Here is a 27,196-nt window from a genome sequence, read left to right as displayed (position 1 = left end):
TGTTATGGAGTTGTGCATGACTTTGGCCAATTGTGGCTACAGAGGGAGTTTCTGACTTCTTCAGGTACTCCCATCAGAAATGGAAAAGTTGTACAAGTTTTACTGGAAGCAATCCAATTACAAAAGGAATTGGCAGTGGTCAAATGTGCTGCTCAAAAATCTGGCATTGACCCTATAACTTTGGGAAACCGATTTGCTGATGAAGTGGCTCAACATTGTGCCAGAAATCGAATGCCTGTAAATATTAAACTGGGGGGACCTGGAAACAGCTGCCAACCTATGGTGTTTGAAGAGGTGCCTACCTGGGAAGAGTTGAGAGATTGGCAGCATGCGGTGCCAGCAAAAGAGAAAGAAAAATGGAAGAAACTTGGTTGTCGACCGAGAAGTGAGGTTGGTGTCATTGTGGGCCCAAATGGTATGCCTGTGTTGCCTAGACATCTGCTTGCTTCTATGGCCAGACTGATACATGGAGATTCACACACTGGTAGGGATGCCATGGTTCTGGTTTTCCAACAAACATGGTACAATCCGAAGTTCAGGAAGGTAGCAGAGTCACTCTGCCAGAGGTGCTTAACATGTCAGGAGTTTAACGCTGGGAAAAGGACAGTAGTCGAATTGGGAAAAATTGGAAAATCAGGAGGTCCCTTTGTAAGAGTACAGATTGATTTCATCACAATGCCTCGCTGTGAGGGAAAGAGATATGTCCTTGTAATTGTCTGCCTGTTTCCAAAATGGGTGGAAGCCTACCCTGCCAAAAAGAATGACGCCCTAACCGTAGCCAAATTGTTACTACGAGAATTAATACCTAGGTTCGGGGTTCCAGTCACAATTGAATCAGATAGAGGAAAACATTTTCAGAATGAGGTAATCGATCAGCTCTGTAAGGCATTTAAGATCACACAAAAATTGCACTGTGCATATCGTCCAGAGGCTTCTGGAGTGGTGGAGCAAATAAATGTCACTATAAAATCAAGGTTAGGAAAAATGTGTGACTCTACGGGCATGAACTGGATAAATGCTTTACCTCTTGTTCTGATGGGACTTAGAAGTATTCCAGATCGGAAAACAGGCCTGAGCCCTCATGAGATCCTGATGGGAAGAGTGATGAGACAAGCATGGGTACCAGGACATAAACTGCTAAACATTTCTGATGATTTGGTACTTGAGTACTGCAAGCAACTGGGTGACCAAGTGCGTTCTATCTCTCGCAAGATTGGGGAAGACGCCGTCGCCAATCCAACAACTCCAGTCCACAAATTGGTTCCTGGCGACTGGGTTAGACTCAAAAAACATACTCGTTCGAGTTGCCTTGCACCGAGGTGGGGAAAACAACGCCAAATAATACTGGTGACCACAACAGCGGTGAAGTGTGCCGGCGTTCCAAAGTGGATCCATGCCAGCCATACACAGAAGGTGATTCCAGACGAGAAAACTGACGCTGAAGGTTGTCCAGCTGAGGGGGTCTGCAGACGTTGGTCCTGAAGTAGCTGATGACGAACAACCGAGCACCAGTCAAGATGATTGGATACCCATAATCGACCTGACTAATGACCCAATCAGAACAAGAAGTCAAACATATGCAGATAGAGAGTGGGATAGAGAGGAAGAGATAGGCACAGGCGAAGATCCTCAGATTATTGAGATTCACGTCATGTCTGAGGAAGAAGAAGGTCAGACAGGGACGGAGCAAGTGATCGACACACCTCCACAAACTCCTGAAATTGAAAAGGGACAGATAAGAAATAGTGAAAAGGTTCAAGCAGAAGAAAATCAAGGGATCAAAGTGCTTGAACAGGATCAGTGAGAATTAGAAGAACGTGTTCAGGACACAGAAACAGAGACGCTCGAAAGTCAAAATCAGAATACCCCTGAACAAGGCCTGCTTAGTAACCAGGCAGAAGAAATAGAAATAAGACCTGGAACTAGTCAGACAGGAAGGGAAGAAACAAAAGCAGAAGTGCCACAAACAAACGAAAATAAAAGAGCATTAGAAGAAAGCCAAATCGCAGTGCCAACTAAAAGACTCAAGAAAAAGAAACATATCGAACCAAGATATATTAAGAGACTGAGACTGAGAATAAAAACAGTAGAGGAGAAACTTGCAGAAAGAAGGAAAAGTCCTCGTATTGCAGAGCAAGTTGGAGAAAGTTCACAAAGGAGGAGTGACCGAATAAAAATACTGAACGAAAAATACCAAGATCCTGCATGGACATATTTAGTGTTGGCGGAATTTGAAGATCTTGATATAACTGACGAAAGTGACGAAGAACCGACAGCTGATTATTCTGCCGAGGAAGACGAACCAACCTGAAGTGTGCAGGGTAAGCTACCTGTGCAAAGTTACAAAGAGGGGTTGAAAAATCTTCTTCTGAACGAAAATGTCTGATTCAAATGTGAATGGAAGGCCTAGACGCAGTTGTTGCAAAACATGCTGCAGAATATGTATATGTAGCATAGCTATAGTGTTAATAATTTGGATAGGACTAACAGTTTTCATTCCTTATATGGTGAGCAAAAATACTAATGTTGACCCTACACAGACTGTGACTACTGACACTGAAGAACTGACAACACGAAGTGTAGAAAGACGTGAAAAAGCACTCAGACAAACAAAATCACACTTAGAAGCATCAGATGAGGAAGGACTACACTATCATGGAGTTAAAAACCAGACACAGTTAAATGTATTCGCTAATCTTTTAGTGCACTATGTAGAAACTATGGAAATAGAAGACTGCTATGTCTGCATGAAGCTACCTACTTCTGTAGCTGAAGGCGTGACTTATCATCACCTACCGTTGACCTATGGAATTTCCTGTAGTATTTTAGCTAGCTTATTTTACAAAAGAGGACCGTTGCAGTACTACTATTCTAACTCAGACGTGATATTTTCTGAACTTCCTATACGTGGAAATCTGAATCCTGTACATACCAAAAGTGACGTTACACGTTATATGGGAGAATATTTTCTGACTATAGGTACCATAGACTTAAATGAAGCACACAGAGATAACTTGACCTGTTCATTACATGAACAAGAAAAAATGTTTTTAAACATGGCAGAGAAAAGAAGGGAGAGTTTCCAAAGAAAGGCAAATGATAAGAGACAGAAAACTCCTAAATGGGCTGAAAACATGGAAAGCCCCTCAAATGGTGGGAGTGGTCCTGCTTTGTTGCTGGATTTCGAAAGAAAAGGGAAACTCTGTCTTCACCGCGAGAAGACTAGTTATTATAATAACATTTTTATTGGTTCCAGTCAATGTGAGCATAATTACAAGGAAATTGGAGGTTGGGGTTTCAAAAATGGGTCAGAACCTGTGTTTCCCGGAATTTATTATATATGTGGAAACAAGGCTTATTTCAAATTGCCGGATCACTGGTATGGAAGCTGCTATTTTGGCATTGTCTTCCCGAAAATATACCATGTGAAGGAAATTGCTGGAAGCAATGAAAGCACTAATGGCTTAGTGCGTAGTAAAAGAGAAAGCGTAGGTGAAATAATGGGTAGTATTTTTAGTGCACTGATACCTGGAGTGGGAGTGGTTCTGAACACACACAACATTTGCAAATTATCCACAATAGTGGATGTGTTGTCTACTGACACAGCTCATGGATTCCTGCTGGTCAATACCGAAATGGTTGTGATCAGATCGATGGTTTTACAGAACAGACTTGCTCTTGACACCTTGTTAGCAAAAGAGGGCGGAGTCTGCCGGATGTTGAAAGCGCAACATTGTTGCACTTACATACCGGACAAAAGTGTACAAATCAAAAAGTACGTAAAGAACATTACTAATTTGGAAAAGGAACTCAAACCACTGGAGGTTGATAGTGCCTGGAAGAGACTTACTGATGGTCTCTCCGCTGTAGGTCATTGGTTTGCTAATTTAGGAAAAAGTTTATTGTTTAAGGTACTGATGCCAATTGGAGTGATAGGTTTCATCATATTTCTCATATTTGTCTGTTGCAAATGCCGCAAACACACAAAGAAATACGCTGTGAATAAAAGAGGTGTGAAACGGAGTGTGGATGAACTTGAATTGGAAGACTTGAATAATCAGATTTACAAAAGGGTAAAAAATTCTCACCCTAATAAAGATGTGAAAGAGAAATTGAATCGGATGTTGGAAGAAATCGAAATGCACAAAGTGTGAGAAGTTGGCATCTGGTTCCATTAGTTTGTGATGATAGTAAATATCATCAAAGAGGGGATTGATGAAGCAAGTTTTCGCATATTACGCGACTTGCATAAATCATGAACCTCGAATAATTTATAATCCTGTAATACAACCCGTATGTTTTACTAATTTCCTTTATTTTGGATATGCATGTATCTTAGTGATGCTTGCCTATGTGTTTACTAATACGAATAACTTGTGTCCTTAAAATGGCCGCAGCTTGAGGGTTTGCTTCTGCGCATGCGTTAGTCACACTCACGTGACGTGACGTAGTTGCAGTTCTGATGGGAAAATGTGCGCATGCGTGCTTGCCTCTAAAAAATGGCTGTCAGTGTCATAACGTGGTGAAGCTTGTGCAGATGCTCTCGTGTCATTGTCTGTTGCACTAACTATAATGCAATAGTATATTTTTCTGATTTGAGAAGTATAAAGTAGCTTTTCATGGTATATGGTGAATTCATTTATTTCTATGTTTTCATTTGTTTTCGCTTACTTTTCATGTACCGCGGTATTGAGGGTCTGATGCAAGGCTCAAGACTCCATAGTCTGCGCATGACCGAACTCTAGCTGTGGCATTGACAGGGTGCCAACTGAAGGTCCCTGCCAAGACGTGCCTGGGAAGATGCACCTTCACCCAGCCGGAGAAGCTAAAATGTTACAATTGTAATTTTTCCTATTGTATTCTGCAGAATTGGTCATGGGAACCCCAAATTCAATAGGCGGTTCCAAAATATGTAAAATTCAGCTTGTAGAATTTCCATGTACAATACTGCACTGCACTGGTCTCTGAATCATAATATGCTTTGTATGTGCTGCACTACTGTGTTTTGCTTGTCTTCCAATAATAAAATAAAAAGGTTTAAAAAAAAAAAAAAATCAGCTTGTAGAAGCTTGTTCTGATTGGTGTGTTGACCTATCCTACCTGGGGACCAATCGAAATTGGGGATTCTGACACTTGCAACATTTGGGGGGTGGTACACTGACCCGAAAACAGTATAACTAGCCTAGGTTTAGCTTGAGAAATCGTCCGACTTGTCTGAATAGCTGACCTGTCACTGACCCAACGCACTCAATAGGTGACTGAATACAGAGCGCTGCGGAGCACTCTGTCCGAATTTGACCATAGACTCAAAGGTTTTACTAAACCTTAAGTGCTGGCGGAGCACTTTGCTGGGGAGTTCGCTAACCCAATTGGGGTTCTGACTGATAGCTGCAGAGAGGGTGGAGCGCAGGCGTTGCTTCCGAACTGCGGGTGCTGGTCGTGCCTTGGTGGTTCTGTCCTGATCCTAATCTGGTTTTCCTGTCCTGTCCTGGGGTGTCCAATCTGCACCTGCTGTCCCATAGATGACTGTCCTTCCTTGGGGTATTTCCTGTTCTTGACTGATCTGTGGCCAGGGTTGGTCTGCACACCTTTCTAGGTAAATATAGTGCGCAAACTCTATACTGCATCTTCTATTTTCCTGTCTTTGCTTTAATAAAGACATTTCTTTGCATACGTTAATTTTCCATGCTTTCCGCAACCTATTATAAAAGTCATACAGTATATTTTCCTTTAGCATGTTCCTATGTTTCCCTACCTTTTAGAACACATTCTCTCCATACTGTTTATGAATCATAACTGTGGTATATAATTTTCTCCTGAAATCTGATTTAACGTAATGATGCTAGAACTATAGCGTGTTCCATTTTTCCCTTTCTATAGATGTATAGGATTTCCAATCCTTACCTTGCAGTATTTTTCTAAATAGTAAATGTCCAGTTTGTGATCCAATTTTCTAAAAATCTATTTAGTAGATCGCATTGTTATAACTTTCTTATAGACTCATAAATGGTTGCCTTAGTTTTTCTTTTATATGGTTATGTGCTCTTCATTATTCTGATTATAGATTGCCTTCTCGTTGTAAAATGTATACACTCAGAAACTGATTTCTAAGATAAACTTTTAAAACTTCCCAGTAGTCTGTGGTTATTTGATGAAGTAAGAGAAATAAAGTCGGTATTTGTATTTTGCCTGCTTTTCTTTTACAGCTAGCTCCCTGATCCATTTTGGATCATAGGTACCCATAACGGTGGATTGGTAAGTCGGGTACAATAGAAATAAATAGGAAGGAACCAGGGTTGCTGGTAGAAGAGTTGTTAGGTCACCCGATTAATGTATATGATAAATTGGAAAAATATGGGCCTAGTAAGTGAATGGTGAAAATTATTGGCCGGGTGACCTGCGATCTCTATCACTTTTGGAGATGCACCTTCGCGCCCGAGAGGACCACGAAGCCTGTGACTGTTGTTTGGCAGCCTTCTCAGCCACCCCAGAACTGATCTCTACTGATGAGGGATATTATCCCGAAACACGAGCCGTGTCTAGAGATACTGGAAATACCAAGTACTTGCTTGCATCAACCTTGCTGAAACACTTACAAACTTTTTCCTAACTCTTCAAGTCATACGAACTGCATGTACCAGAATGCAAAGGGGCGATCCCGCGGAGAGGTTAGGAGTGGTCTCCCATCTTTAAATACTTTTAAGGGCTCCCATGAGCCCCCGTAGCTGACGAGCTAGTGGAGATGCACCTTCGCGCCCGAGAGGCAACGAAGCCTGTGACTGTTGTTTGGCAGCCTTCTCAGCCACCCCAGAACTGATCTCTACTGATGAGGGATATTATCCCGAAACACAAGCCGTGTCTAGAGATACTGGAAATACCAAGTACTTACTTGCACCAACCTTGGTGAAACACTTACAAACTTTTTCCTAACTCTTCAAGTCATACGAACTGCATGTACCAGAATGCAAAGGGGCGATCCGGCGGAGAGGTTAGGAGTGTGCTCCCATCTTTGAATACTTTTAAGGGCTCCCGTGAACCCCCGTAGCTGACGAGCTATTGGAGATGCACCTTCGCGCCCGAGAGGCAACGAAGCCTGTGACTGTTGTTTGGCAGCCTTCTCAGCCACCCCAGAACTGATCTCTACTGGTGAGGGATATTATCCCGAAACACGAGCCGTGTCTAGAGATACTGGAAATACCAAGTACTTACCTGCACCAACCTTGGTGAAACACTTACAAACTTTTTCCTAACTCTTCAAGTTATACAAACTGCATGTACCAGAATGCAAAGGGGCGATCCGGCGGAGAGGTTAGGAGTGTGCTCCCATCTTTGAATACTTTTAAGGGCTCCCGTGAGCCCCCGTAGCTGACGAGCTATTGGAGATGCACCTTCGCGCCCAAGAGGCAACGAAGCCTGTGACTGTTGTTTGGCAGCCTTCTCAGCCACCCCAGAACTGATCTCTACTGATGAGGGATATTATCCCGAAACACAAGCCGTGTCTAGAGATACTGGAAATACCAACTACTTACTTGCACCAACCTTTGTGAAACACTTACAAACTTTTTCCTAACTCGTCAAGTCATACGAACTGCATGTACCAGAATGCAAAGGGGCGATCCGGCGGGGAGGTTAGGAGTGTGCTCCCATCTTTGAATACTTTTAAGGGCTTCTGTGAGCCCGCGTAGCTGACGAGCTATTGGAGATGCACCTTTACGTCCGAGAGGCAACGAAGCCTGTGACTGTTGTTTGGCAGCCTTCTCATCCACCCCAAAACTGATCTCTACTGATGAGGGATATTATCCCGAAACACCAGCCGTGTCTAGAGATACTCGAAATACCAAGTACTTACTTGCACCAACCTTGGTGAAACACTTGCAAACTTTTTCCTAACTCTTCAAGTCATACGAACTGCATGTACCAGAATGCAAAGGGGCGATCCGGCGGAGAGGTTAGGAGTGTGCTCCCATCTTTGAATACTTTTAAGGGCTCCCGTGAGCCCCAGTAGCTGACGAGCTATTGGAGATGCACCTTCGCGCCTGAGAGGCAACGAAGCCTGTGACTGTTGTTTGGCAGCCTTCTCAGCCACCCCAGAACTGATCTCTACTGATGAGGGATATTATCCCGAAACACGAGCCGTTTCTAGAGATGCAGGAAATACCAAGTACTTACTTGCACCAACCTTGGTGAAACACTTACAAACTTTTTCCTAACTCTTCAAGTCATACGAACTGCATGTACCAGAATGCAAAGGGGCGATCCGGCAGGGAGGTTAGGAGTGTGCTCCCATTATTAAATACTTTTAAGGCCTCTCGTGAGCCCCCGTAGCTGACGAGCTATTGGAGATGCACCTTCGCGCCCGAGAGGCAACGAAGCCTGTGACTGTAGTTTGGCAGCCTTCTCAGCCACCCGAGAACTGATCTCTACTGATGAGGAATATTATTCCGAAACACGAGCCGTGTATAGAGATACTGGAAATACCAAGTAATTACTTGCACCAACCTTGGTGAAACACTTACAAACTTTTTCCTAACTCTTCAAGTCATACGAACTGCATGTACCAGAATGCAAAGGGGCGATCCGGCGGAGAGGTTAGGAGTGTGCTCCCATCTTTGAATACTTTTAAGGGCTCCCGTGAGCCCCAGTAGCTGACGAGCTATTGGAGATGCACCTTCGCGCCTGAGAGGCAACGAAGCCTGTGACTGTTGTTTGGCAGCCTTCTCAGCCACCCCAGAACTGATCTCTACTGATGAGGGATATTATCCCGAAACACGAGCCGTTTCTAGAGATGCAGGAAATACCAAGTACTTACTTGCACCAACCTTGGTGAAACACTTACAAACTTTTTCCTAACTCTTCAAGTCATACGAACTGCATGTACCAGAATGCAAAGGGGCGATCCGGCAGGGAGGTTAGGAGTGTGCTCCCATTATTAAATACTTTTAAGGCCTCCCGTGAGCCCCCGTAGCTGACGAGCTATTGGAGATGCACCTTCGCGCCCGAGAGGCAACGAAGCCTGTGACTGTAGTTTGGCAGCCTTCTCAGCCACCCGAGAACTGATCTCTACTGATGAGGAATATTATTCCGAAACACGAGCCGTGTATAGAGATACTGGAAATACCAAGTAATTACTTGCACCAACCTTGGTGAAACACTTACAAACTTTTTCCTAACTCTTCAAGTCATACGAACTGCATGTACCAGAATGCAAAGGGGCGATCCGGCGGAGAGGTTAGGAGTGTGCTCCCATCTTTGAATACTTTTAAGGGCTCCCGTGAGCCCCCGTAGCTGACGAGCTATTGGAGATGCACCTTCGCGCCTGAGAGGCAACGAAGCCTGTGACTGTTGTTTGGCAGCCTTCTCAGCCACCCCAAAACTGATCTCTACTGATGAGGGATATTATCCCGAAACACAAGCCGTGTCTCGAGATACAGGAAATACCAAGTACTTACTTTCACCAACCTTGGTGAAACACTTACAAACTTTTTCCTAACTCTTCAAGTCATACGAACTGCATGTACCAGAATGCAAAGGGGCGATCCGGCGGAGAGGTTAGGAGTGTGCTCCCATCTTTGAATACTTTTAAGGGCTCCAGTGAGCCCCCGTAGCTGACGAGCTATTGGAGATGCACTTGGGCCCCCGAGAGGCAACGAAGCCTCTAACTGTTGTTTGGCAGCCTTCTCGGCCACCCCAGAACTGAGCTCTACTGATGAGGGATATTATCCCGAAACACGAGCCGTGTCTAGAGATACTGGAAATACCAAGTACTTACTTGCACCAACCTTGGTGAAAAACTTACAAACTTTTTCCTAACTCTTCAAGTCATACGAACTGCATGTACCAGAATGCAAAGGGGTGATCCTGCAGAGAGGTTAGGAGTGAGCTCGCATCGTTGAATACTTTTAAGGGCTCCCGGGAGACCCCGTAGCTGACGAGCTATTGGAGATGCACCTTTGCGCCCAAGAGGCAATGAAGCCTGTGACTGTTGTTTGGCAGCCTTCTCAGCCACCCCAGAACTGATCTCCACTGATGAGGGATATTATGCCGAAACACGAGCCGTGTCTAGAGATACTGGAAATACCAAGTACTTACTTGCACCAACCTTGGTGAAACACTTACAAACTTTTTCCAAACTCTTCAAGTCATATGAACTGCATGTACCAGAATGCAAAGGGGCTATCTGGCGGAGAGTTTATGTCAGGACTAGGGCGGCTTGCGGTCTAGGGCCCGCCCCATCCTGTAGGCACATACGCCTGTTCCTGTGCGATCAACCTTTATGTGGTAAAAGTCATACAGTAGCCCCTGGAGGATTGTGTTGGCGCAAATGTTTAAAGATGCATGTTCTTGTGTCCTAGTATATTTGTTCTCTTTACTAACTTTTTACCACTCAGGATGCGTGAGATTTGGCATCGCACGCGAGATGCGTGTGATTTGGCATCTCACGCGAGATGCGTGAGAGTTGGCATGAACGTGCATACGATGACGTCAGCGGCCGCGCCCAGTTCCCCGTGCTCACTATTCAGCGTCTTTTTGTGAAGGAGTAAGAGGATCTTGGGGCTCTGTTTCTCAGTGAGGCCAGCTTTCTTCTTTTGATCGGTGGAGAGTTCTGGGTGCCTGAAGACTGCTACTACGCTTGCTGTGCTGCAGGAAGATTTAGAATCTGCTGAGGCTTCTCTTCTTGATCGGCTCCCGGTGAGGCAAGCTTTTGGGGGATTACCTGTCACTAACCCAGATTCAGAAATAGAGTAGGTCGTACTCTATAGGTAAGATTGCGAATCTTGTTAAAACCATTTCAGTGAAATATTAAGAACATTTGTTTTGATTCTCAAGATCATTACCTTATTCACGAGTGTGATTCTTGTTCAGTAGAAATTCTATGCATGTTTTCTCCAGCTCATTTCCATATTCACGAGTGTGATTCTTGTTCTGTAAGTAGTTCTATGAATGGTTTTTTGGGAATACTTTTAAAGTCACATAAAATAAGGAAATATAAGACACTGATTGTTTAGGTGATTGAAAACCTAGTCCGCTTATGCCTTTGAGCAGTTGATACTGAAGTGAAGTATTATCGCCACAATATAGCGGATCTAAAGAAAGGTCAACTAAGAATCTGATTGTCTGAATAAACGCAAGCCACGAAGCTCTTAAGCTAGTTCCTGATAGAAGGACAGAATCTGATGTCCTAATTTACGTCTTTTTGCTTAGGAAAATGCGTGTATTTTTGTTTGTGAGTAACTTTTCCTTTTCAGATCTCTTTCCCCCCGCTTAATCACTTTAATACTCTGTGTAATCATTACAATCAGAGTTGGAGGTATTGAGAGGTGGGCCCCTTATAGCATCACTCCAAACCCCGAGGAAGCAGCAACCTGACAGGTTAGGAGTGTGCTCCCATCTTTGAATACTTTTAAGGGCTCCAGTGAGCCCCCCGTAGCTGACGAGCTATTGGAGATGCACCTTCGAGCCCAAGAGGATCACGAAGCCTGTGACTGTTGTTTGGCAGCCTTCTCAGCCACCCCAGAACTGATCTCTACTGATGAGGGATATTATCCCGAAACACGAGCCGTGTCTAGAGATACTGGAAATACCAAGTACTTGCTTGCATCAACCTTGCTGAAACACTTACAAACTTTTTCCTAACTCTTCAAGTCATACGAACAGCATGTACCAGAATGCAAAGGGGCGATCCCGCGGAGAGGTTAGGAGTGGTCTCCCATCTTTGAATACTTTTAAGGGCTCCCATGAGCCCCCGTAGCTGACGAGCTAGTGGAGATGCACCTTCGCTCCCGAGAGGCAACGAAGCCAGTGACTGTTGTTTGGTAGCCTTCTCAGCCACCCCAGAACTGATCTCTACTGATGAGGGATATTATCCCGAAACACAAGCCGTGTCTAGAGATACTGGAAATACCAAGTACTTACCTGCACCAACCTTGGTGAAACACTTACAAACTTTTTCCTAACTCTTCAAGTCATACAAACTGCATGTACCAGAATGCAAAGGGGCGATCCGGCAGAGAGGTTAGGAGTGTGCTCCCATCTTTGAATACTTTTAAGGGCTCCCGTGAGCCCCCGTAGCTGACGAGCTATTGGAGATGCACCTTCGCGCCCCGAGAGGCAACGAAGCCTGTGACTGTTGTTTGGCAGCCTTCTCAGCCACCCCAGAACTGATCTCTACTGATGAGGGATATTATCCCGAAACACGAGCCGTGTCTAGAGATACTGGAAATACCAACTACTTACTTGCACCAACCTTGGTGAAACACTTACAAACTTTTTCCTAACTCGTCAAGTCATACGAACTGCATGTACCAGAATGCAAAGGGGCGATCCGGCGGGGAGGTTAGGAGTGTGCTCCCATCTTTGAATACTTTTAAGGGCTTCTGTGAGCCCGCGTAGCTGACGAGCTATTGGAGATGCACCTTTACGTCCGAGAGGCAACGAAGCCTGTGACTGTTGTTTGGCAGCCTTCTCAGCCACCCCAGAACTGATCTCTACTGATGAGGGATATTATCCAGAAACACGAGCCGTGTCTAGAGATACTCGAAATACCAAGTACTTACTTGCACCAACCTCGGTGAAACACTTACAAACTTTTTCCTAACTCTTCAAGTCATACGAACTGCATGTACCAGAATGCAAAGGGGCGATCCGGCGGAGAGGTTAGGAGTGTGCTCCCATCTTTGAATACTTTTAAGGGCTCCCGTGAGCCCCAGTAGCTGACGAGCTATTGGAGATGCACCTTCGCGCCTGAGAGGCAACGAAGCCTGTGACTGTTGTTTGGCAGCCTTCTCAGCCACCCCAGAACTGATCTCTACTGATGAGGGATATTATCCCGAAACACGAGCCGTTTCTAGAGATGCAGGAAATACCAAGTACTTACTTGCACCAACCTTGGTGAAACACTTACAAACTTTTTCCTAACTCTTCAAGTCATACGAACTGCATGTACCAGAATGCAAAGGGGCGATCCGGCGGAGAGGTTAGGAGTGTGCTCCCATTATTAAATACTTTTAAGGCCTCCCGTGAGCCCCCGTAGCTGACGAGCTATTGGAGATGCACCTTCGCGCCCGAGAGGCAACGAAGCCTGTGACTGTAGTTTGGCAGCCTTCTCTGCCACCCGAGAACTGATCTCTACTGATGAGGAATATCATTCCGAAACACGAGCCGTGTATAGAGATACTGGAAATACCAAGTAATTACTTGCACCAACCTTGGTGAAACACTTACAAACTTTTTCCTAACTCTTCAAGTCATACGAACTGCATGTTCCAGAATGCAAAGGGGCGATCCGGCGGAGAGGTTAGGAGTGTGCTCCCATCTTTGAATACTTTTAAGGGCTCCTGTGAGCCCCCGTAGCTGACGAGCTATTGGAGATGCACCTTCGCACCCGAGAGGTAACGAAGCCTGTGACTGTTGTTTGGCAGCCTTCTCAGCCACCCCAGAACTGATCTCTACTGATGAGGGATATTATCCCGAGACACGAGCCGTGTCTAGAGATACTGGAAATACCAAGTACTTACTTGCACCAACCTTGGTGAAACACTTACAAACTTTTTCCTAACTCTTTAAGTCATACAAACTGCATGTACCAGAATGCAAAGGGGCGATCCGGCGGAGAGGTTAGGAGTGTGCTCCCATCTTTGAATACTTTTAAGGGCTCCCGTGAGCCCCCGTAGCTGACAGGCTATTGGAGATGCACCTTCGCGCCCGAGAGGCAACGACGCCTGTGACTGTTGTTTGGCAGCCTTCTCAGCCACCCCAGAACTGATCTCTACTGATGAGGGATATTATCCCGAAACACAAACCGTGTCTAGAGATACTGGAAATACCAAATACCTACTTGCACCAACCTTGGTGAAACACTTACAAACTTTTTCCTAACTCGTCAAGTCATACGAACTGCATGTACCAGAATGCACAGGGGCGATCCGGCGGGGAGGTTAGGAGTGTGCTCCCATCTTTGAATACTTTTAAGGGCTTCTGTGAGCCCGCGTAGCTGACAAGCTATTGGAGATGCACCTTTACGTCCGAGAGGCAACGAAGCCTGTGACTGTTGTTTGGCAGCCTTCTCAGCCACCCCAGAACTGATCTCTACTGATGAGGGATATTATCCCGAAACACAAGCCGTGTCTAGAGATACTGGAAATACCAAGTACTTACTTGCACCAATCTTGGTGAAACACTTACAAACTTTTTCCTAACTCTTCAAGTCATACGAAGTGCATGTATCAGAATGCAAAGGGGCGATCCGGCGGAGAGGTTAGGAGTGTGCTCCCATTATTAAATACTTTTAAGGCCTCCCGTGAGCCCCCGTAGCTGACGAGCTATTGGAGATGCACCATCGCGCCCGAGAGGCAACGAAGCCTGTGACAGTAGTTTGGCAGCCTTCTCAGCCACCCGAGAACTGATCTCTACTGATGAGGAATATTATTCCGAAACACGAGCCGTGTATAGAGATACTGGAAATACCAAGTAATTACTTGCACCAACCTTGGTGAAACACTTACAAACTTTTTCCTAACTCTTCAAGTCATACGAACTGCATGTTCCGGAATGCAAAGGGGCGATCCGGCAGGGAGGTTAGGAGTGTGCTCCCATCTTTGAATACTTTTAAGGGCTCCCGTGAACCCCCATAGCTGACGAGCTATTGGAGATGCACCTTCGCACCCGAGAGGCAACGAAGCCTGTGACTGTTGTTTGGCAGCCTTCTCAGCCACCCCAGAACTGATCTCTACTGATGAGGGATATTATCCCGAAACACGAGCCGTGTCTAGAGATACTTGAAATACCAAGTACTTACCTGCACCAACCTTGGTGAAACACTTACAAACTTTTTCCTAACTCTTCAAGTCATACGAACTGCATGTACCAGAATGCAAAGGGGCGATCCGGCGGAGAGGTTAGGAGTGTGCTCCCATCTTTGAATACTTTTAAGGGCTCACGTGAGCCCCAGTAGCTGACGAGCTATTGGAGATGCACCTTCGCGCCTGAGAGGCAACGAAGCCTGTGACTGTTGTTTTGCAGCCTTCTCAGCCACCCCAGAACTGATCTCTACTGATGAGGGATATTATCCCGAAACACGAGCCGTTTCTAGAGATGCAGGAAATACCAAGTACTTACTTGCACCAACCTTGGTGAAACACTTACAAACTTTTTCCTAACTCTTCAAGTCATACGAACTGCATGTACCAGAATGCAAAGGGGCGATCCGGCAGGGAGGTTAGGAGTGTGCTCCCATTATTAAATACTTTTAAGGCCTCCCGTGAGCCCCCGTAGCTGACGTGCTATTGGAGATGCACCTTCGCGCCCAAGAGGCAACGAAGCCTGTGACTGTAGTTTGGCAGCCTTCTCAGCCACCCGAGAACTGATCTCTACTGATGAGGATTATTATTCCGAAACACGAGCCGTGTATAGAGATACTGGAAATACCAAGTAATTACTTGCACCAACCTTGGTGAAACACTTACAAACTTTTTCCTAACTCTTCAAGTCATACGAACTGCATGTACCAGAATGCAAAAGGGCGATCCGGCGGAGAGGTTAGGAGTGTGCTCCCATCTTTGAATACTTTTAAGGGCTCCCGTGAACCCCCGTAGCTGACGAGCTATTGGAGATGCACCTTCGCGCCTGAGAGGCAACGAAGCCTGTGACTGTTGTTTGGCAGCCTTCTCAGCCACCCCAAAACTGATATCTACTGATGAGGGATATTATCCCGAACCACGAGCCGTGTCTAGAGATACAGGAAATACCAAGTACTTACTTGCACCAACCTTGGTGAAACACTTACAAACTTTTTCCTAACTCTTCAAGTCATACGAACTGCATGTACCAGAATGCAAAGGGGCGATCCGGCGGAGAGGTTAGGAGTGTGCTCCCATCTTTGAATACTTTTAAGGGCTCCAGTGAGCCCCCGTAGCTGACGAGCTATTGGAGATGCACTTGGGCCCCCGAGAGGCAACGAAGCCTCTGACTGTTGTTTGGCAGCCTTCTCGGCCACCCCAGAACTGAGCTCTACTGATGAGGGATATTATCCCGAAACAAGAGCCGTGTCTAGAGATACTGGAAATACCAAGTACTTACTTGCACCAACCTTGGTGAAACTTTTTCCTAACTCTTCAAGTCATACGAACTGCATGTACCAGAATGCAAAGGGGTGATCCGGCAGAGAGGTTAGGAGTGAGCTTGCATCGTTGAATACTTTTAAGGGCTCCCGTGAGCCCCCGTAGCTGACGAGCTATTGGAGATGCACCTTTGCGCCCAAGAGGCAATGAAGCCTGTGATTGTTGTTTGGCAGCCTTCTCAGCCACCCCAGAACTGATCTCCACTGATGAGGGATATTATGCCGAAACACGAGCCGTGTCTAGAGATACTGGAAATACCAAGTACTTACTTGCACCAACCTTGGTGAAACACTTACAAACTTTTTCCTAACTCTTCAAGTCATATGAACTGCATGTACCAGAATGCAAAGGGGCTATCCGGCGGAGAGTTTATGTCAGGACTAGGGCGGCTTGCGGTCTAGGGCCCGCCCCATCCTGTAGGCACATACGCCTGTTCCTGTGAAATCAACCTTTATGTGGTAAAAGTCATACAGTAGCCCCTGGAGGATTGTGGTGGCGCAAATGTTTAAAGATGCATGTTCTTGTGTCATAGTATATTTGTTCTCTTTACTAACTTTTTCCCACTCAGGATGCGTGAGATTTGGCATCGCACGCGAGATGCGTGTGATTTGGCATCTCACGCGAGATGCGTGAGAGTTGGCATGGACGTGCCTACGATGACGTCAGCGGCCGCGCCCAGTTCCCCGTGCTCAATATTCAGCGTCTTTTTGTGAAGGAGGAAGAGGATCTTGGGGCTCTGTTTCTCAGTGAGGCCAGCTTTCTTCTTTTGATCGGTGGAGAGTTCTGGTTGCCTGAAGACTGCTACTACGCTTGCTGTGCTGCAGGAAGAGTTTAGAATCTGCTGAGGCTTCTCTTCTTGATCGGCTCCCGGTGAGGCAAGCTTTTGGGGGATTACCTGTCACTAACCCAGATTCAGAAATAGAGTAGGTCATACTCTATAGGTAAGATTGCGAATCTTGTTAAAACCATTTCAGTGAATTATTAAGAACATTTGTTTTGATTCTCAAGATCATTACCTTATTCACGAGTGTGATTCTTGTTCAGTAGAAATTCTATGCATGTTTTCTCCAGCTCATTTCCATATTCACGAGTGTGATTCTTGTTCTGTAAGTAGTTCTATGAATGGTTTTTTGGGAATACTTTTAAAGTCACATAAAATAAGGAAATATAAGACACTGATTGTTTAGGTGATTGAAAACCTAGTCCGCTTATGCCTTTGAGCAGTTGATACTGAAGTGAAGTATTATCGCCACAATATAGCGGATCTAAAGAAAGGTCAACTAAGAATCTGATTGTCTGAATAAACGCAAGCCACGAAGCTCTTAAGCTAGTTCCTGATAGAAGGACAGAATCTGATGTCCTAATTTACGTCTTTTTGCTTAGGAAAATGCGTGTATTTTTGTTTGTGAGTAACTTTTCCTTTTCAGATCTCTTTCCCCCCGCTTAATCACTTTAATACTCTGTGTAATCATTACAATTAGAGTTGGAGGTATTGAGAGGTGGGCCCCTTATAGCATCACTCCAAACCCCAAGGAAGAAGCAACCTGACAGGTTAGGAGTGTGCTCCCATCTTTGAATACTTTTAAGGGCTCCCGTGAGCCCCCCGTAGCTGACGAGCTATTGGAGATGCACCTTCGCGCCCGAGAGCACCACGAAGCCTGTGACTGTTGTTTGGCAGCTTTCTCAGCCACCCCATAACTGATCTCTACTGATGAGGGATATTATCCCGAAACACGAGCCGTGTCTAGAGATACTGGAAATACCAAGTACTTGCTTGCATCAACCTTGCTGAAACACTTACAAACTTTTTCCTAACTCTTCAAGTCATACGAACTGCATGTACCAGAATGCAAAGGGGCGATCCCGCGGAGAGGTTAGGAGTGGCCTCCCATCTTTGAATACTTTTAAGGGCTCCCATGAGCCCCCGTAGCTGACGAGCTAGTGGAGATGCACCTTCGCGCCCGAGAGGCAACGAAGCCAGTGACTGTTGTTTGGCAGCCTTCTCAGCCACCCCAGAACTGATCTCTACTGATGAGGGATATTATCCCGAAACACGAGCCGTGTCTAGAGATACTGGAAATACCAAGTACTTGCTTGCATCAACCTTGGTGAAACACTTACAAACTTTTTCCTAACTCTTCAAGTCATACGAACTGCATGTACCAGAATGCAAAGGGGCGATCCCGCGGAGAGGTTAGGAGTGGTCTCCCATCTTTGAATACTTTTAAGGGCTCCCATGAGCTCCCGTAGCTGACGAGCTATTGGAGATGCACCTTCGCGCCCGAGAGGTAACGAAGCCTGTGACTGTTGTTTGGCAGCCTTCTCAGCCACCCCAGAACTGATCTCTACTAATGAGGGATATTATCCCGAAGCAGGAGAAGTGCCTAGAGATACTGGAAATACAAGTACTTACTTGCATCAACCTTGGTGAAACACTTACAAACTTTTTCCTAACTCGTCAAGTCATACGAACTGCATGTACCAGAATGCAAAGGGGCGATCCGGCGGGGAGGTTAGGAGTGTGCTCCCATCTTTGAATACTTTTAAGGGCTTCTGTGAGCCCGCGTAGCTGACGAGCTATTGGAGATGCACCTTTACGTCCGAGAGGCAACGAAGCCTGTGACTGTTGTTTGGCAGCCTTCTCAGCCACCCCAGAACTGATCTCTACTGATGAGGGATATTATCCAGAAACACGAGCCGTGTCTAGAGATACTCGAAATACCAAGTACTTACTTGCACCAACCTTGGTGAAACACTTACAAACTTTTTCCTAACTCTTCAAGTCATACGAACTGCATGTACCAGAATGCAACGGGGCGATCCGGCGGAGAGGTTAGGAGTGTGCTCCCATCTTTGAATATTTTTAAGGGCTCCCGTGAGCCCCAGTAACTGACGAGCTATTGGAGATGCACCTTCGCGCCTGAGAGGCAACGAAGCCTGTGACTGTTGTTTGGCAGCCTTCTCAGCCACCCCAGAACTGATCTCTACTGATGAGGGATATTATCCCGAAACACGAGCCGTTTCTAGAGATGCAGGAAATACCAAGTACTTACTTGCACCAACCTTGGTGAAACACTTACAAACTTTTTCCTAACTCTTCAAGTCATACGAACTGCATGTACCAGAATGCAAAGGGGCGATCCGGCGGAGAGGTTAGGAGTGTGCTCCCATTATTAAATACTTTTAAGGCCTCCCGTGAGCCCCCGTAGCTGACGAGCTATTGGAGATGCACCTTCGCGCCCGAGAGGCAAAGAAGCCTGTGACTGTAGTTTGGCAGCCTTCTCAGCCACCCGAGATCTGATCTCTACTGATGAGGAATATTATTCCGAAACACGAGCCGTGTATAGAGATACTGGAAATACCAAGTAATTACTTGCACCAACCTTGGTGAAACACTTACAAACTTTTTCCTAACTCTTCAAGTCATACGAACTGCATGTTCCAGAATGCAAAGGGGCGATCCCGCGGAGAGGTTAGGAGTGTGCTCCCATTATTAAATACTTTTAAGGCCTCCCGTGAGCCCCCGTAGCTGACGTGCTATTGGAGATGCACCTTCGCGCCCGAGAGGCAACGAAGCCTGTGACTGTAGTTTGGCAGCCTTCTCAGCCACCCGAGAACTGATCTCTACTGATGAGGATTATTATTCCGAAACACGAGCCGTGTATAGAGATACTGGAAATACCAAGTAATTACTTGCACCAACCTTGGTGAAAGACTTACAAACTTTTTCCTAACTCTTCAAGTCATACGAACTGCATGTACCAGAATGCAAAGGGGCGATCCGACGGAGAGGTTAGGAGTGTGCTCCCATCTTTGAATACTTTTAAGGGCTCCCGTGAACCCCCGTAGCTGACGAGCTATTGGAGATGCACCTTCGCGCCTGAGAGGCAACGAAGCCTGTGACTGTTGTTTGGCAGCCTTCTCAGCCACCCCAAAACTGATATCTACTGATGAGGGATATTATCCCGAACCACGAGCCGTGTCTAGAGATACAGGAAATACCAAGTACTTACTTGCACCAACCTTGGTGAAACACTTACAAACTTTTTCCTAACTCTTCAAGTCATACGAACTGCATGTACCAGAATGCAGAGGGGCGATCCGGCGGAGAGGTTAGGAGTGTGCTCCCATCTTTGAATACTTTTAAGGGCTCCAGTGAGCCCCCGTAGCTGACGAGCTATTGGAGATGCACTTGGGCCCCCGAGAGGCAACGAAGCCTCTGACTGTTGTTTGGCAGCCTTCTCGGCCACCCCAGAACTGAGCTCTACTGATGAGGGATATTATCCCGAAACAAGAGCCGTGTCTAGAGATACTGGAAATACCAAGTACTTACTTGCACCAACCTTGGTGAAACTTTTTCCTAACTCTTCAAGTCATACGAACTGCATGTACCAGAATGCAAAGGGGTGATCCGGCAGAGAGGTTAGGAGTGAGCTCGCATCGTTGAATACTTTTAAGGGCTCCCGTGAGCCCCCGTAGCTGACGAGCTATTGGAGATGCACCTTTGCGCCCAAGAGGCAATGAAGCCTGTGATTGTTGTTTGGCAGCCTTCTCAGCCACCCCAGAACTGATCTCCACTGATGAGGGATATTATGCCGAAACACGAGCCGTGTCTAGAGATACTGGAAATACCAAGTACGTACTTGCACCAACCTTGGTGAAACACTTACAAACTTTTTCCTAACTCTTCAAGTCATATGAACTGCATGTACCAGAATGCAAAGGGGCTATCCGGCGGAGAGTTTATGTCAGGACTAGGGCGGCTTGCGGTCTAGGGCCCGCCCCATCCTGTAGGCACATACGCCTGTTCCTGTGAAATCAACCTTTATGTGGTAAAAGTCATACAGTAGCCCCTGGAGGATTGTGGTGGCGCAAATGTTTAAAGATGCATGTTCTTGTGTCATAGTATATTTGTTCTCTTTACTAACTTTTTCCCACTCAGGATGCGTGAGATTTGGCATCGCACGCAAGATGCGTGTTGTTAGACGGACCGGGAGGGTCAGCCGAGGATAAGGGGAGAGGTCTCCGGGGAGATCCGTCTCCAGCAATCGTACAGACAAATAACTTCCCCCCCACTGACGTACACCACACAAGGATAAGGTTCAACTTTACTTTATGAGCAATTCTTTAAGTACGGTGAGGTGGTACAAGGAGGTCTGGACTCCGGGGTCCCCTCTATTCTAGTCTCTTGGTTGGGTAAGGGGGTAGCGGGACAGTCTCGTTACCACTCTGGGGGATGTGGTGGTAGATGAATTAGCTCACAATCCTCGAGCTCGGCGTTCTAGATGATCGGGCCGCGGCGGAGCCAGCAGGTCCCGGGATGGTTGAAGGTAGTGACGGTCCGCGGCGGAGCCAGCAGGTCCCGATGAAGATGGGTGCAGAGAGCCGCGGCAGCGCCAGCAGGCAGGTCGGTAGTTCGCAAGGCAGGGCTACGGCAGCGCCAGTAGTCCGTCAAGGATGAGTTCTTTACTGCGTCTCTCGACTCCAGGATACAACTGCCTTCCTGCTCTGGAGCTGCGCCAGTTATAGGTCTGGCGCCCTTTGATGTCCGGACCCTCGCACTGGGAGGTCGGGAGGTCCGGGATGAGGGAGTCCAGACACCCAGCAGGGGGGTGGAGCCAGCGCCCGGGGGAGCTGGGGGCGATCGGCACCTGGCGGGGGAGAGCCATCGACACCACCTTCTCCCATTGACCTGCCAAGTAGTCCGCTCAAATCCTGGGTGGATGGTGGTGCCGGGATGTCGGGGCCTGGCCAGGCCCAGGGTTAGGGTTGATCGGAGGCCACGCGGCCTCGTGGTGCCGTGTCCAAGATGGCGCCCAGGCCGGGCGAAAGGGCCGGTAGGGAATCGGGCCCACGATGTGGAGATGTTCAGGGGCAGGGGCCCTATAGGAGACGGGAAACGGGTTGTGGTTGCGTGTAACGCCTGAGGAGCGGGGCTCGGGCCTGGTCGTGCGGGGAGGGAGCAAGCCTTACACGTGGCCTGTCCAACATGCGTCCCCCCCAGCTGAAGGCGGGGAGAGTCACCCATCCTCTTGGGGACTCTCCTCGTCGAGGCGGAAAAAGCGTGACAGGCCATCTGCGTTGGCGTGGTCTTGCCCGGGTCGATGTTCCACAGACATCCTTGGGGATGTGTACCTTCCTTTCTGTCACCCCCGGGGGGCGCGGTTGCTCGGGCACTCCTAATTCTTTGTTCTGCTTGCGTAAGTCTATCTCAGCTAGTTTGCGTTCGTGTTCGTACGCCAGTCTTTTCTCTTCAAGCTCTCTTTGTCTCTGTTTCTCTTCCCGTTCTTCTCGGAGCCGCAGATGTTCCAGATTTAGTTTTTGTTCGGCTAATTTGAGTTCGCCATCCATTTTGAGCCGGGCCATCTCTAGCTCATGTAGTCGGTTTCTTTCTCGTTCTTGGATCTCATCTTGCGAGAGACCCGTTCTTCGCTCCTCGGGAGCCGTGGTGTCTTTCTCTGCTGTTGCGAGATTTTGGTCCGGGGGTCTGACGGCCCCGGTTTCTGCCCATGACTCAATGGCGTGCTTGAAATCGTCTTTAGTATTCAGACCGGTGGTAGCGATACCTAGTTCAATGCAGAATTGTTTCAGCTCACGATGGCTGTATTCTTCCAATTTCTCCATCTGGGATTTTTCGGTGGATCCGCTTTCTTTGGTTGACATTGTGGTTTTGTCGTGGGGTGAGCTACTCTCTGTACGATTACGCGTTGATTCGGATCCCGTCGCTGGCCACCAATGTTAGACGGACCGGGAGGGTCGGCCGAGGATAAGGGGAGAGGTCTCCGGGGAGATCCGTCTCCAGCAATCGTACAGACAAATAACTTCCCCCCCACTGACGTACACCACACAAGGATAAGGTTCAACTTTACTTTATGAGCAATTCTTTAAGTACGGTGAGGTGGTACAAGGAGGTCTGGACTCCGGGGTCCCCTCTATTCTAGTCTCTTGGTTGGGTAAGGGGGTAGCGGGACAGTCTCGTTACCACTCTGGGGGATGTGGTGGTAGATGAATTAGCTCACAATCCTCGAGCTCGGCGTTCTAGATGATCGGGCCGCGGCGGAGCCAGCAGGTCCCGGGATGGATGAAGGTAGTGACGGTCCGCGGCGGAGCCAGCAGGTCCCGATGAAGATGGGTGCAGAGAGCCGCGGCAGCGCCAGCAGGCAGGTCGGTAGTTCGCAAGGCAGGGCTACGGCAGCGCCAGTAGTCCGTCAAGGATGAGTTCTTTACTGCGTCTCTCGACTCCAGGATACAACTGCCTTCCTGCTCTGGAGCTGCGCCAGTTATAGGTCTGGCGCCCTTTGATGTCCGGACCCTCGCACTGGGAGGTCGGGAGGTCCGGGATGAGGGAGTCCAGACACCCAGCAGGGGGGTGGAGCCAGCGCCCGGGGGAGCTGGGGGCGATCGGCACCTGGCGGGGGAGAGCCATCGACACCTCCTTCTCCCATTGACCTGCCAAGTAGTCCGCTCACCTCCTGGGTGGATGGTGGTGCCGGGATGTCGGGGCCTGGCCAGGCCCAGGGTTAGGGTTGATCGGAGGCCACGCGGCCTCGTGGTGCCGTGTCCAAGATGGCGCCCAGGCCGGGCGAGAGGGCCGGTAGGGAATCGGGCCCACGATGTGGAGATGTTCAGGGGCAGGGGCCCTATAGGAGACGGGAAACGGGTTGTGGTTGCGTGTAATGCCTGAGGAGCGGGGCTCGGGCCTGGTCGTGCGGGGAGGGAGCAAGCCTTACACGTGGCCTGTCCAACACGTGTGATTTGGCATCTCACGCGAGATGCGTGAGAGTTGGCATGGACGTGCCTACGATGACGTCAGCGGCCGCGCCCAGTTCCCCGTGCTCAATATTCAGAGTCTTTTTGTGAAGGAGGAAGAGGATCTTGGGGCTCTGTTTCTCAGTGAGGCCAGCTTTCTTCTTTTGATCGGTGGAGAGTTCTGGGTGCCTGAAGACTGCTACTACGCTTGCTGTGCTGCAGGAAGAGTTTAGAATCTGCTGAGGCTTCTCTTCTTGATCGGCTCCCGGTGAGGCAAGCTTTTGAGGGATTACCTGTCACTAACCCAGATTCAGAAATAGAGTAGGTCATACTCTATAGGTAAGATTGCGAATCTTGTTAAAACCATTTCTCTGAATTATTAAGAACATTTGTTTTGATTCTCAAGATCATTACCTTATTCACGAGTGTGATTCTTGTTCAGTAGAAATTCTATGCATGTTTTCTCCAGCTCATTTCCATATTCACGAGTGTGATTCTTGTTCTGTAAGTAGTTCTATGAATGGTTTTTTGGGAATACTTTTAAAGTCACATAAAATAAGGAAATATAAGACACTGATTGTTTAGGTGATTGAAAACCTAGTCCGCTTATGCCTTTGAGCAGTTGATACTGAAGTGAAGTATTATCGCCACAATATAGCGGATCTAAAGAAAGGTCAACTAAGAATCTGATTGTCTGAATAAACGCAAGCCACGAAGCTCTTAAGCTAGTTCCTGATAGAAGGACAGAATCTGATGTCCTAATTTACGTCTTTTTGCTTAGGAAAATGCGTGTATTTTTGTTTGTGAGTAACTTTTCCTTTTCAGATCTCTTTCCCCCCGCTTAATCACTTTAATACTCTGTGTAATCATTACAATCAGAGTTGGAGGTATTGAGAGGTGGGCCCCTTATAGCATCACTCCAAACCCCGAGGAAGAAGCAACCTGACAGGTTAGGAGTGTGCTCCCATCTTTGAATACTTTTAAGGGCTCCCGTGAGCCCCCCGTAGCTGACGAGCTATTGGAGATGCACCTTCGCGCCCGAGAGGACCACGAAGCCTGTGACTGTTGTTTGGCACCCTTCTCAGCCACCCCATAACTGATCTCTACTGATGAGGGATATTATCCCGAAACACGAGCCGTGTCTAGAGATACTGGAAATACCAAGTACTTGCTTGCATCAACCTTGCTGAAACACTTACAAACTTTTTCCTAACTCTTCAAGTCATACGAACTGCATGTACCAGAATGCAAAGGGGCGATCCCGCGGAGAGGTTAGGAGTGGCCTCCCATCTTTGAATACTTTTAAGGGCTCCCATGAGCCCCCGTAGCTGACGAGCTAGTGGAGATGCACCTTCGCGCCCGAGAGGCAACGAAGCCAGTGACTGTTGTTTGGCAGCCTTCTCAGCGACCCCAGAACTGATCTCTACTGATGAGGGATATTATCCCGAAACACGAGCCGTGTCTAGAGATACTGGAAATACCAAGTACTTGCTTGCATCAACCTTGGTGAAACACTTACAAACTTTTTCCTAACTCTTCAAGTCATACGAACTGCATGTACCAGAATGCAAAGGGGCGATCCCGCGGAGAGGTTAGGAGTGGTCTCCCATCTTTGAATACTTTTAAGGGCTCCCATGAGCTCCCGTAGCTGACGAGCTATTGGAGATGCACCTTCGCGCCCGAGAGGCAACGAAGCCTGTGACTGTTGTTTGGCAGCCTTCTCAGCCACCCCAGAACTGATCTCTACTAATGAGGGATATTATCCCGAAGCAGGAGAAGTGCCTAGAGATACTGGAAATACAAGTACTTACTTGCATCAACCTTGGTGAAACACTTACAAACTTTTTCCTAACTCGTCAAGTCATACGAACTGCATGTACCTGAATGCAAAGGGGCGATCCGGCGGGGAGGTTAGGAGTGTGCTCCCATCTTTGAATACTTTTAAGGGCTTCTGTGAGCCCCCGTAGCTGACGAGCTATTGGAGATGCACCTTTACGTCCGAGAGGCAACGAAGCCTGTGACTGTTGTTTGGCAGCCTTCTCAGCCACCCCAGAACTGATCTCTACTGATGAGGGATATTATCCAGAAACACGAGCCGTGTCTAGAGATACTCGAAATACCAAGTACTTACTTGCACCAACCTTGGTGAAACACTTACAAACTTTTTCCTAACTCTTCAAGTCATACGAACTGCATGTACCAGAATGCAACGGGGCGATCCGGCGGAGAGGTTAGGAGTGTGCTCCCATCTTTGAATATTTTTAAGGGCTCCCGTGAGCCCCAGTAACTGACGAGCTATTGGAGATGCACCTTCGCGCCTGAGAGGCAACGAAGCCTGTGACTGTTGTTTGGCAGCCTTCTCAGCCACCCCAGAACTGATCTCTACTGATGAGGGATATTATCCCGAAACACGAGCCGTTTCTAGAGATGCAGGAAATACCAAGTACTTACTTGCACCAACCTTGGTGAAACACTTACAAACTTTTTCCTAACTCTTCAAGTCATACGAACTGCATGTACCAGAATGCAAAGGGGCGATCCGGCGGAGAGGTTAGGAGTGTGCTCCCATTATTAAATACTTTTAAGGCCTCCCGTGAGCCCCCGTAGCTGACGAGCTATTGGAGATGCACCTTCGCGCCCGAGAGGCAACGAAGCCTGTGACTGTAGTTTGGCAGCCTTCTCAGCCACCCGAGATCTGATCTCTACTGATGAGGAATATTATTCCGAAACACGAGCCGTGTATAGAGATACTGGAAATACCAAGTAATTACTTGCACCAACCTTGGTGAAACACTTACAAACTTTTTCCTAACTCTTCAAGTCATACGAACTGCATGTTCCAGAATGCAAAGGGGCGATCCGGCGGAGAGGTTAGGAGTGTGCTCCCATCTTTGAATACTTTTAAGGGCTCCCGTGAGCCCCCGTAGCTGACGAGCTATTGGAGATGCACCTTCGCACCCGAGAGGTAACGAAGCCTGTGACTGTTGTTTGGCAGCCTTCTCAGCCACCCCAGAACTGATCTCTACTGATGAGGGATATTATCCCGAGACACGAGCCGTGTCTAGAGATACTGGAAATACCAAGTACTTACTTGCACCAACCTTGGTGAAACACTTACAAACTTTTTCCTAACTCTTCAAGTCATACAAACTGCATGTACCAGAATGCAAAGGGGCGATCCGGCGGAGAGGTTAGGAGTGTGCTCCCATCTTTGAATACTTTTAAGGGCTCCCGTGAGCCCCCGTAGCTGACGAGCTATTGGAGGTGCACCTTCGCGCCCGAGAGGCAACGAAGCCTGTGACTGTTGTTTGGCAGCCTTCTCAGCCAACCCA

The sequence above is a fragment of the Lissotriton helveticus genome, chromosome 8, assembly GCF_964261635.1.
Source record: "Lissotriton helveticus chromosome 8, aLisHel1.1, whole genome shotgun sequence".
Taxonomy (NCBI): Eukaryota; Metazoa; Chordata; class Amphibia; order Caudata; family Salamandridae; genus Lissotriton; species Lissotriton helveticus.
The sequence above is the reverse complement of the archived record's forward strand: the minus strand, read 5'-3'. Positions refer to the sequence as shown.